Source organism: Lygodium microphyllum, chromosome 3 (assembly GCF_053477565.2).
Source record: "Lygodium microphyllum isolate KBCC chromosome 3, Lygodium_microphyllum_v1.1.10, whole genome shotgun sequence".
Lineage (NCBI taxonomy): Eukaryota > Viridiplantae > Streptophyta > Polypodiopsida > Schizaeales > Lygodiaceae > Lygodium > Lygodium microphyllum.
The window spans coordinates 82,094,877-82,106,977 of record NC_141137.1 but is presented as its reverse complement, the minus strand read 5'-3'; the positions used below and the strand labels follow the sequence as shown (position 1 = coordinate 82,106,977).

At 43.5% G+C, this 12,101-nt stretch overlaps 1 protein-coding gene across 1 annotated transcript in view; it reads right to left on the bottom strand.

The window, feature by feature from the left end:
* The window catches only part of LOC148038561 (beta-galactosidase), a 106,916-nt gene that overhangs the window by 63,398 nt on the left and 31,417 nt on the right, over window positions 1-12,101 (bottom strand). The gene's annotated exons all lie outside the window — the stretch shown is intronic.

The window sequence follows — 12,101 nt, the reverse complement described above, 5'->3', positions numbered from 1 at the left end:
ATTAGATATATCTCTACCGTCTGTTTCATTTGAGCAAGTAAACCACACTTCTTAACTTCCTCCCATCCCACCATATCTTCTCCATATTCTGGTCTACTCGCATCTTCATTTCAAAATCTTGGATTACATTCCACTTCCACTCAAAGCACACTAGGGGTTGGATCTTCCATCTTAGCTCCTTGCAACTTCTCATTTACCATCCCCCCATCTACCTACCCTCCATTCACTCCACCTCTTGGTGCATCGTTAGGGGGGATGCCACCCTTTAACACTACACCTTCCACATACCCCCACTTTACCACATCCTTCCATTCTAGGACAGTTGTGATGGGCATCCCCCTCACTACCCCCAGACACTTGCAAACCCCCCCATACGAGCTTTCAAATGCAGGGATATCCATCCTCTAATTATGGATTATCGTCCCACATCCCTTAGGTCACTCCTACGGAGGGATTTTCATCCTTTGCTCCCCATGTCCCTATCCCTCCACCCTAGGCTCCTCAGGCAGTTACCATACCCACACCCACGCCCACATTTGGATTTGCTATGCACACTTCTCGTATGTATGGTGGACACTCTGGGATTCATTCCGAAGTGTACTCCACTCCCCCACTCTATCTCCCCTATTCACCCTATCCCCATTACACATCTTCTCCATCTCCTAGCACTACCACTCCTATTGCAATGGCCAAGAATGCCTTCACGGATAAGACTTATTTTAACGGATCGAATTTCACCACTTGGTCAAACTTCATGCAACAAGTGCTTGAATCTCGGAGACCTTGGGACCTCATCGTTGGTACTAAGACCCTCGATTATCTCACCCTGATCACATCCATCAATGGAGAGCCCGCAATGCTACGACTAATGTTGAGCTAATGCAGGGGTTGCTTCCTAAATTCCACTCTCGATTATAGCATTTTCCCCATGCATCTGAGTGTTGGAGTCATCTCATTGACCGCTATGCGGCTCAAGATCGCACTTGACGTATCGATCTCGATTTTGACCTTCAAGATTTTTCCATTAAGGAAGGGGATGATCTAAAAGTCAAGTTGGCCGAATATCGTTGGTTATTCGCTAAGCTTGCCACTACTAGCTCCTCGAAGTCAAATGCCAATTAGGTCACATTCTTCTTGAACAAGTTGCCTAACAAATACTTCCATTTTATCCAACACATTATCTCACTCCCTAGATTACCAACCTTCTATGAGTTTGAGTGCCAGTTCATGCACTACACAAGGTTGCATGATCAAGTCCACAAGAAGTCCTCCACACATATCCATTCAGAGGTACGAGGGTTGATTGCCTCTTCTTGGGCAAGAAAACCACCAGTAGGCAAGAACGTGCAAGATGTAAAGGCAAGCCAAAACAAGGATGACACCACTTCCTCCGACGGAACCAAAGAAACACAACCCCTTTGCCAACAAATTCCTAAGAAAAATAGGTTTTGCACACATTAACAAAGGTCGGGCCATGTGGACAAGAAGTGTCGTACCAAGGCTCAAGGTCTTCCACATAGAAAACAATAGCCGACTGTTGTGACTACCTCAACTCCGGCTAGCCAGTCTAGTAGGGCTATGCATCCCGCTACTGCACCATCTGCTCCATCTTCCCCAGTAGCTACTAGATATGTAGCATGCAGACAACCTCAGCAACCTATATCCTTCACTACTCCTAAAGGATTGACCAATTGGTCTACAAATGACTAGTCTATTACACTTTACGCATCCATTCCTAGGGCATCCATGCCACCTTCTAGGACCCCTTACCCACCTTGCCGTACACGCTGGTGGCCACAGGCTTGGCCTTCCCTTTTTAGACTTCCGTTGCATACTTACATACTCATTGCATTGCACTTAGCTTTGCTTTTTTTTATTTTCAATTTCCATTTTTTGAAGCACCTCACTACTTACCTCTGTGCTTGTAGATTTTGATCTCTATTGCACGGTTTTGTATTTCAATGTAGGGCTGATATACAAGCTTGCACCATTCCTTCCTGAGCTGGAGGCAAGGGATGCGCATCGTTCCTTTCCTTGTTTCATCTACTTGGATTTTTGCTCTTCTACCAGTATGGAGGCTTCTCCTCCCGCAGTGGATCATGCAACATCTCTCTTAATGCTATAATAGCGATGTCTTCTATCTTTATTCTTCCAATAGGGATGCTTCATCATTTTCATCAACATGGTTCTCAGCACCATATGAAGACCAACGTTCGCAAGCTCCTCTTCCTTCTTCAGCATCAACATCCAAGTTGAGAGGGGGTTTCTACCCTTCTTGGTATTCTACACGTTTCAGCACTAGTCTTCAACATTGGCCTTCCCTCCTATTGTACCTTCCCCTATGCATTGCATGATTTCATCATCTCCATACTAGGGCACCTGGGAAAGTGAACAATTTTTCCATGAGAAACACTATCCAAGTGGCACCTGATACATGAGCATTCTTTAGTATGTAGCATAGTATTCATCCCATTGTGCAGAGCACCATTGGACGGATCCTAAGTTGTTTCCCTCCACGGCTTTTACCACCATCCTTCTTCCCATGATACTCCATCACCTTTCCCTCGTCATCAACACCCTCGAGTGGTTGTGTAAGCTTGTACCATTTTGTGATGTGTTGGGTGTACCATCCCTACTCCCATCTTCTGGATCACTGTTACTTAATCAGCCACCACCCCTAAAATTAAATTTTCACCAAAAAACAAACAAAGAAATAAATTTTTCAATGTGGTTCCATCCGCCTTTTGCCAGCCGACAAGCACCTTTGTGCGATGCCTTGTCCTCTCTGAGATGACTACTTGGACTCCCTTGGTACAATAACCATTGCCTTTGTAGTCTAGGTAGGCCACTAGGCAACCGGCGTGCACCCTTTGTCTGATGCCTTGGTTGCTTTGGGATGGGACACCTTGGGGTAAACATTTCAAGCCTTCCCTTTTCAGCTCAATTTTGAGCCTGAGAGGGGATATTGAGCTAAAATACGCTTTACAGGTAATTAGCATTTTTAGACAATCCCAAAGCACACTTAATTAATGAAAAATGCAAATTTGATGATGGTTCGAGAGAGTTTCAATGGTCCTCAAAAATCCTAATTTTTTGGGGCACCCCTCAACATCTATAAATAGGCAGGCTGTCCACCATTCACACCCTCATCCTTTTGTGCAAGTTTCTCACTCTACCATGCAAATTTCAACCATCAGCCACACACCGTCTATTGTCAAGCCATCACCGACTACAGCCCATCACTATCCAGCCCTAGGCCGCCTATTTTCAACCATCACCTTGCTGTTTGGAAGTCTCCATCTATTGCATCATCGTAGCACCTCATCAACCTACGTTTTCAGTATGTAATACCACGTGACAAGCTACTAGCATATCTCCCACCGAGTGACTACTACAGTACCTGCGTTTTTACTATGCAAGCTGTCTACATCAACAAACACCTCTCCTATTATCGCCTAAGAATTCTCTACCTCCGCACTCTCTCATCTTCAACTAGCATTACTATACTTAGGATCCGTCTTTGGTGGACGTCACTCTCTGACACTTCGACATTCCGTACACTCCTACATTCATTTACAACATTCATTCACTTTAGAGTTACTTCTCTCTATATTTGTCTCTGTGTTCGAGTTTTGAGTTTTTGTGTTTTGCATTTTGCATTTGGGGTTCAAGTTTTGCTTGTCTCTGTATGAGTCTTTGTGTTTCAGTCTTAGTCGTAAATGTTGTGTTTCCTCAGTACAAACCCTAGCATATCTTCACAGATAGTCTAGCCTAACAAGCTCTATCTGCTCTTGTATAGGGTCACGGGTGGTATGAACCCCTACTAGCAACAGAAGTAGGCAAGGTGGTCACATGCAAGCTAGTGCTAGAAGTCAATGGTAAATTTTTTCTTGTCTTATTTCACCAAGACTCTCGTGTGTAGACATGGTATTTGGTTGTTGGAGTATGAACACATTCACAACATTTCTGAGTTTAGGCTGCTAGATTCAATAAAAGAAACCCACAGCTCATTTGTGCACATTATGATGTGATGCACTCTTAGACTCATGAGATCCTAGGCAGCTCTATTTGCACACTTACATTGGAGTGGGTTGGTCATACAAGATGCCAACTCTTGTGGCAGGTCAAAACTCTATTTACATAGCCACCGTGTTTTATTGGTTGTTTTTTTTTTTCCTTTTTTTTCGTGGGAGTGGGGGTGTGTGGATGTGTGGGTGGATGGAGTGATCTTTTGGTTGCTGGTTTTGTTAAACTAAAAAGTGTGCATCAACATTAAACATTTCATTACAATCATTAAACAGCCCCAAAAGTCTAATGTACAAGTATGCTTCGGTGTCCCATAAGCAAAACACTGAACTTGGTTGATTCCATCTCTATAAATAGAGAGTGTGCTAGTCACTTACATCCTTTTGCATCCCTAGTCTCACCAACCTCGCCATCATCTTCAACTACTATTGTGACCGTTTGAAGGTTGCCCACACCTACATTTGGTTCTAGCTTTTGTCGCCATCACTTCAGCCCTCTTTTGCAATTGCTCCAGCCCCTACAAAAGACTTTCTAGTTGCTGCCCTCCTCATCACAACTTAGTGCCGCTTGGTTGGGTGGGTTGCTCGGCTAAAATAGGTGCATTAACATTAAACCTTTCATTGAGCTCATTAAACAGCCCCAAAACTCAAATGTGCAAGTGTTTGCTTCAATCTCCCATAAGAAAAACCCTAAAATTTGGTTGGTTCCATCTCTATAAATAAAGAGTGTACTTGCATCCTTTTGCATCCCTAGTCTCTCCAATCTGCCCACCACCTTTAGCTATTGATGTGACAGTTTGAAGGCTGCCCACACCAATGTTTGGTTCCAACTGTTGTCGCCGTTGCTTCAGCACCCTTTGCAACTACTCTAGCCCAAGGTAACCGCAAGATGTTTCCCCTTTGGGTAAGTCCCAAGTGAAATGGTTGAACAATATATGTGATATAATTTTCTTTATATGTAATGAGTTGCCACTTACACATTTATACCATGCAAACCCTTTCATGTCAATAAATGATGCCTATCATGTATGCATAGTGTTTAAAAACTCTCAAAAAAGCACAAAAAATCAACCGTTTTTCATTTAAAAATCTTGTTTCAGTCAGCTGTTTTACTCTAGGCATTTCGCCTTTCATTGAAACGTTTCAAGCATTTCAATCATTTCCCATTTCAATGCCAGTGAAACATGTTTCACAGTTACCATGCTCTAGCCCCTATCAAAGATTTTCCAGCTATCACCTTGCTCATCACAACCTAGTGACTATTGTGTTCACATCAAAACAAGCCGCCTTGCTGCTGGACATCTACACTGCTGCCGTCACCTTCCATAATTGTGTTTCATTGTTTACAACACTCCTTCATCATCACCTAGTTGCTGATCTCCTCCCACTGCCCAATGATTGTTGATTAGGTGCCTTGACTGCCACGTCATCATCCATACAATCAGCAGCTGCATTTTGAGATTTGCAACACTTTTTTGCTAGTGGATATCGCACTGGGGATCCATCTCCGATGAACGACACACTTTGAAATCTCCCTCGGCCCACTCCAATGAGTATCATCGGCTATTGGACTGCTTTGCCTTGAGCATTTTTGTACATTCATTCATTCATTCAGCATACAGTATTCATTCAATTTCATCTTCTTGTGCCCTAGTTTTTGGTTGGCGTTTTTGTCTTGAGTTATTGTGTTAACATTAAACATTTCATTAAGCTCTTCAACCAGCCCCTAAACTCAAATGTACAATTGTGCTTCAGTGTTCCATAAGCAAAACACCTAAACTTTGGTTGGTTCCATCTCTATAAATGGAGAGTGTGCTACGTCACTTAGATCCCTTTGCATCCCTCATCTCCCCCAGTCTGCCATCATATTCAGCTGGTGTTATGACCATCAAAAGGCTTCCCACACCTGGATTTGGTTCTAATTGTCATTACCATCACTTCAGCACCCTTTGCCACTTTCCAACATATTCCCCGCTCATCACAACTTGGTGGGCTGCTATGTTTGCATCAAAACAAACCACTCTACTGCTGTTCATCTTGTGGAGGACATTTACACTACTCTCATCACCTTCGACAATTGTGTTTCATTATTTGCAACACTTCCTCATCATCACCTGGTTGCTGGTCTGCTCCCAATTCTTGAGCCAAAACTTCATTACCCACTGATTAGCTCTTTAAAACAGCCCCAAAATAGTAAATTACCAAAAGTTTCATTAAACGGGGAGCGGTTCTAGAGAGTTTCTATGTCCCACATGCAAAACCCTAATTTGGGATGATCGTTCCATGTCTATAAATAGACAGGCTGCCCACCATTCCATCCCCATCCTTCTATGCAGGTTTCTCACGTCTATGTGCAGGTTTCAGCCATCAGCCACCTACGACAGGCTGTCCAACCCTTGCCAACTGCAGCCCCACCCCTTCCAATTGCTGGTGACCTGTTTGCAGCAGCTGCCCTGCTGTCCAGAGCCCTCACACACCTGCATTTTGCTGATGTCATCATCAACCTGCTGTCCTGCCTGCATTTTGCAGCCTGCAGCCGGTGACAGATTGCTGGTCACCATAGAGACAGGGAACGCCCGTTCCCGCACATAGAAACGGATTAACGCCTTCCGAGAGGTTTGAGCCCAAGAAACGCTAGCGAAACATTCCAGCCCATTCCCTGACCCGTTCTCGGCCGTTCCCTATCCGTTCCAGGGCCGTTCCCTGTTTGGAACGGCAGTTCCAGCACAAGACTTTTTTTTATTTTATTTTTTTTACTTTTATTTGAGCGGGCTCGTTTGACGCCTGTTGCCCGTTGCGCTCCCGCCGACTCCTTGGCCCGTTTCGCACTGACTGCGCCCGATGCTCGCGAGTCGCATGTTGCTCTTGCCCGCCGACTGCAGTCACGTTGTTGCTCTTGCCGGCCGGCTGCCCTTGGCTCGCGTTGATCCCGCCGACTGCTCCACCTACCCCGCCGACTATCTTGCCTACCCCCACTGCCTACTCCTACCTGCTCTCGGGACCCACCTGCCTCTCCTGCCTACCTAGCCCGCCTCTCTTGCCTGGCGTGACTCCTGCCCATGATCAACTGAGGTCTTGAGGATCATTATCTCGATTCTCCCCCAAATTTGGGGCATTTTGGATCAAACTTCAATTGTTGGTAGTTGCCCCAAAATTTGGGCCTTTCTCAAGGATTGGAATTTGGGACTTAAATTTGGCTGCAATGTCCCCAAATTTGGGGCATTGGGATCCATCATCCTGGGATCTAAAAGAGCCCCCAAATTTGGGGCATTTTAAATCAATCATTGTCCCAAATTTGGGAGCTGAAAATGCGCCAAATTTTGGGGCATTTTCAGCAAGGGAATGCAGGCTGGAATGCCCCAAATTTGGGGCATTTTGAGTCACTCATTGCCCCAAGTTTGGGAGCTGAAAATACGCTAAATTTTGGGGCATTTACAACCAAGGGAATGCAAGCTAGAATGCCCCAAATTTGTGGCATTTTCAGAAAAAGGAATGCAGGCTGAAGTAGCACCAAAGTTCTGGCATTTTTAGCATTGCTAAAAATTTAACACACGCATGTTGAAATTTTGGCTGCAAATGTCTGCAATTTTATTGAACTTTACTGATTATTTGTCACTTTTATATAGATGGCAGCATTGACATCTATGGGATCTTCATCATCCTCAGCAAGTACTTCGTCAACAGCTCGACGAAGTCAAAGCACTACTTGGTCATGGTGGGATGAGGTAGATGCAGGGGTGCCATTGAGAGGTGGAGGGGCTCGCCCTTGGAAATGCAAACTTTGCTCTTATGCTCGCACTAGTGGGGCTGATAAAGTGAGAGCCCATCTTCTACATGAGGAGGGAAAAGAGGTGCGTTTTTGCACCAATGTATCAATTGAGAAAAGATAGGAGTTACTTGACCGCATAGCCACTTCTATGGGGAATTCACATGCCAGGAGGACTCCAAATATAGCAGTGGATCCAACAACATGGACTCCAAGGCCAACAGGGCATGGTGCTTCATGTAGAAGACCACCCGGTTTAGTGGCTACGCAGCCTTCTCGTGGGCCATAAGTGGCAGCAGGTCGTGGCGTTAGACAGAGTTCATTGCACACTTCATGGGAACCAAAGAAAAAAGAGGAAACAGATGCAGCAGTGGCACGCTTTTTTTACCATGACCATATTGCATTCAAATCAGCCAGGTCACCTTATTTTTTAAATATGGTGACAAAGATTGCAAAGTATGGACCCACATATAAGCCCCCTTTATCAAAAACTATCAGTACTACATTGCTTCAGAAGGAGAAAGCAGCCATAGAGATTGCAACAACAAATATTCGCAATCAATGGGCAAGAAATGGAGTGACATTGATAGCAAATGGATAGAGTGACACACGACATAGGTCCATACATGGCATTGTTGCATATTCTCGAGGAGATGTATACTTTATTGGTAGTCATGATGCTTCAGAGACTGCAAAGAGTGCAGATGTATTGGCATCCGAGTGATGCGAGGTAGTGCAGGCTGTTGGGGCAGAATATGTAGTGCAATTTGTGGCAAATGGTGTCTGCTTATGATGCGCCCATCACACACTCCATGGGTCACTCCTACGTAAGGATTTTTATATTTTGCTCCATATGTCCCTCTCTCTCCTCCATGGACTACTCATAAGGTCTCCATGCCTATACCTAGTCAGTCCATGCCCACATTTGGATCCATTGTGCACATTTCCTACATGCATGGTGGGTACTTTGGGATTACTTTCCAAATGTATTCCACTTCTCCACCCTATTTCCCCTGCCCATATTATCCTTCTTATAGCACTACCACTCATGTTGCTATGGCCAAGAATGCCTTCACTGATAAGACTTGTTTTAACGGGTTGAATTTCACTACTTGGTCCAACTTCATGCAATGAGTGCTTAAATCTTAGAGCCTTTGGGACCTCATCGTTGGTCCAGAGCCTATGTCAAACCCTCAATTAGCTCACCCTAAGCATATCCATCAATGGAGAGCCTGGGGCCCACAATGCCATAGCCAATGTTGAGCTTATGCAAGGGTTGCTTCCTAAGTTCCACTCTTAGTTACAGCATCCTCCCTCACATCTAAGTGTTGGAATCATCTCATTGACCGCTATGTGGCATGACATCGCACTTCACATATAAATCTCGAATTTGAGCTTCAAGAGTTTTTCATTAAGAAAGGGGATGATTTGAAAGTTAAGTTGACCGAATATTGGCAATTACTCATTGAGTTTGCCACTACTAGCTCACCAAAGTCAAATGACGATCAAGTTATATTCTTTTCAAATAAACTGCTTAAAAAATACTTCCATTTCATTCAACACATTATCTTGTTGACCCAATTGCCGACCTTCTATGAGTTCGAGTGTTAGTTCTTGCATTACACGAGGCTACACAATCAAGTCCACAAGAAGTCCTCCACATACTTTTATTTCTCCACCTCATCAGGTTTCATTGGCAACGACCTACTAATCAACATATACGATGGTGGCCACATCCTTAGTCGTTCCTTCTTCAGTCTTCCATTGCATTCACTCATACATCGACACTCATTGCATTGTTTTTTCATTTAGCTCTCATTTTCTATTTCGTTTTTCTTTGAGGCATCTCACTATCACTAACCTTTTTTTTACAAATTCGGATCTCTCTTGCAAGGCTTTGTATTTCAATGTAGGACTAATATGCATGTTTGCATGAGTCCTTTTTAGGCTGGAGACATAGGATGCACATTGTTCTTTCATGGTTTCATCTTCCTAGGAGATTTGCTCTTCTACTAGCATGGAGGCTTCCCCTCCGAGGCGGATCGTGAAACATCTCTCTCAATGCTATCATCGCAATGACTTCTAACTTGCTCTTCCAGTCAAGGTGCTACATCCTTGTCTTCATCTTCATGGCTCTCGACACCACACAAAGACCGACATCAGGTTCTTCTTTCTCCTTCAACCTCAACATCTAGGGTTAAGAGGGGATTCCTACCCTTTCTTGGTATTCTACAGCTTTCGACATTTATCTTCAACATCAACCTCCCTTTCCTCTTATACCTTCCCTTTGCATTGCATGATCATCATCTTTGTATTAGGGCACTTTGGGCAAGTGAATAATTTCTTCATGAGAGACACTATCCAAGTGGCACCTATTGCATGCACATTCTCATCATGTAGCATACTACTCTATGCATCTCATTGTGCAAAGCACACCTAGGCGGATCCTGAGTTATCTCCACCACTGGAAGTTCTTCACTACCTCACCATTCTTCATTGCCCTTTCCCTTGTCATTGACACCCTTGAGTAATTTGGTTAGCTTGTCTATTTTGTGATGTGTTGAATCTAACCACCCTTTTTCATTCTCCCCACGAGGCACAGTTACTTAAAAGGCTACAAACCATATCTATTCTCCCAACAAAAAAAAAGGAGTTCATTGCCATTCCATCCACCTTTGCAAGTCTTGATAGGCCACTGGGCAGCCAACAAGCTCCCTTTGTCCAATGCCTTGGCCTCTCTAGGGTGATCACTTGGACTCCCTTGGTAAGAAAACGATTGTCTCTACAGTCTTGGTAGGCCACTGGGTAGCCGACGTACACTCTTTGTTTGATGCCTTGACTCAGTTGCATTCCATGCACGTATGGTATGTTTCGTACAATAACGTACTGTGTGTTTGTTTCATATGATACCATACGGTTTATATGTGTTTGAATTATACCAAAAAAATGACCATTTAAAATGTCCATTGGTGCATTTTTTTTTAATTTTGCTCTTTTTTTTATATTGCACATTCAAACTTCTCTTCTTTCACACTGTTCCCTCTTTCATACTTCTTCTCTTCTCTTCTCTCTCACCTCAACCCTTATAAAAACGCAACTCCCTCCTCTCATAAGGACATGTATTTTTGAAACCTCATTTAACATGTGGATTAATTTTTAATCACACGAATTAAGTAAATGTTACACATGCGAGGTGTAATTGGGGTTAGAGTAAATTTACAAGCCCCAGACCCGAGAAAATCACAGGATGTCAAAGGCAAAAGTTGTTATAAGTTATGCCACACAGGTACTTGGTGGTATCCGGTGCCAGTTGTTGATCTAGGTCATTCATTTGGCCATAAGTGTCAGTTGGTGAAACTAGAGAGGTGGCATGTAATGATACTAATACCAATCTGATAGTCAAAGATAATGCAGAGACGCTTGAGAATGGAAGCTGGCTAGCCAATTTAATTATTGGCCAGTCAGATTATTTTTCAGGGCATCGGAATAATTATTAGATTAATTTTCAGTATTTAAAGACTGAAAATTAATATTTAATTATGGATAATGCTGAAACAACCATTTTTGGAAGGCTGCCAATTGTCAAAAATGTGCCCATGCAAGACTGAAAAACGTCTTTAGAGACTAGAGAGAGGCATTTTTAGTATATTCAACCTCTGCAAGAGAGAGGGAGGAGATGTTGGTTTAATTTGTAACCATTGGAGGACCTTCTGAGGCAGCCAAGGGTAGGAGAAGACCAATCAACAGCAGGTGACAACATCTACAGGCTGTTGAGATAGGGTAGCAGCTATAAATGACTGATTTTCTTCAATTCTTTGCATCTACAAGCTGTTGAGACAGAGCAACAACAACAAATGACAGATTTTCTTCAGTTTTTCGCGAAGAAAGTCTGAATTTTCTCCCTCCTCAGCATTCTCTCTCATCTCCAAGCCTTTCTACAGCCTTGCTCCAAAGATAGCAGCATGGAGATCACCATAGGTTAAGAAATTTCAGATTTCTCTGCTGTAAACTCTAATTTGCAAGAGCATAAATTAGGGTTTAGCAACAGCCTCAAGAAGCGTACCAAAAATTGGAAGCTCCAAGACTTGGATTCGATAGGGCTGAAGTTGTTTTAGCTCCAAGACTTGGATTCAACAGGGATAAAGCTGTTTTTTAGCCTATTCAAGTAGAGGGACCAGCAAATAATTGAATTTGGGGCATTTTCCATCTCCATCAAAGGCGGGTGAAGGCCAATTGATTACCCGAATCAAGGGGCAAATCAAATTAAAGACTTGCTGGTTATTTTGAACAGCAAGGGAAGGTGGAATACC